This window comes from Meleagris gallopavo, chromosome 5, assembly GCF_905368555.1.
Source record: "Meleagris gallopavo chromosome 5, MGAL_WU_HG_1.1, whole genome shotgun sequence".
NCBI lineage: Eukaryota > Metazoa > Chordata > Aves > Galliformes > Phasianidae > Meleagris > Meleagris gallopavo.
Window position 1 is genome coordinate 26,948,969 of NC_139408.1, and position 865 is coordinate 26,949,833.

Here is an 865-nt window from a genome sequence, read left to right on the forward strand (position 1 = left end):
TTCTGGCAGAGATGTATGAGCCGTAGGCTATCTAAAGAGAGTGATGATGCTGTCCCAAGTACACAGCCCTTTCCTTCACAGTTGCTGCGCACAGCATTCCTGATTTTGGGAAGCAACTGCTTTCCACCACCCACTTGAGAAACATGAACTTCTGGTGCCATCTTAGGTAATAAGTTTCACACAACTGACGTAGGTCCATCCTATCTCAGAGGCTTATATGTCATTCTAAGACAGTCTCTTCCCCACCCCCAGTGTGGGCTGGATGTATCCCTGATCTAAAGAACATAGCTTTGTTTTTTTCAGAGACAGTGATACAGACTTGCCTTTTCCCTTGATGTTTCTCTAGCAACTCTTCCAAGTTTTGGCTGGAAAAAAACTGTCGCAAGATACTGCTGGAATGTGAGATATAGCCCACTGTTTGCAAATACCACATCCAGTGGAACCAGAGCACACAGCACTCAACAGAACTTGGTGTGTTCAGGTTTCTGCTTTCTATGTTTCAGTTTGCACTCTTCATCTAAATGCTATCGGCTGTCTTGGGGCACACACACTGCACTGACCACCACAGGATGAGACCACGTGTTCACCCTGTAGCTGGAAGTGATTCCGCATGCCCCAGTGTGGTGGGGCAGACCCATTGGAGATGTGTGTGTGCCACTTACTGATCCCATTATTGGCAGTTCCAGGAAAGAACCCTTGAGCCAAGGAGCCTGAATTCACAGAAGTGATCAGACTGCCGCAGTAGGTCTGAAAGACCCTTTGGGTTGCTGAAATGGCTTCCAAAGCTGTTGGTCCTGCCCTGTTTGTTGGCACCATGTTCTGCTAAAAAAGAAAAAAAGAGGACACAGGAAGCACCAACACAAGG

The 865-nt window shown here is 47.3% G+C and overlaps 1 protein-coding gene across 8 annotated transcripts in view; it reads left to right on the top strand.

Annotated features, from left to right (window-relative positions):
• The window catches only part of MAP3K9 (mitogen-activated protein kinase kinase kinase 9), a 105,481-nt gene that overhangs the window by 77,336 nt on the left and 27,280 nt on the right, over window positions 1-865 (top strand). The gene's annotated exons all lie outside the window — the stretch shown is intronic.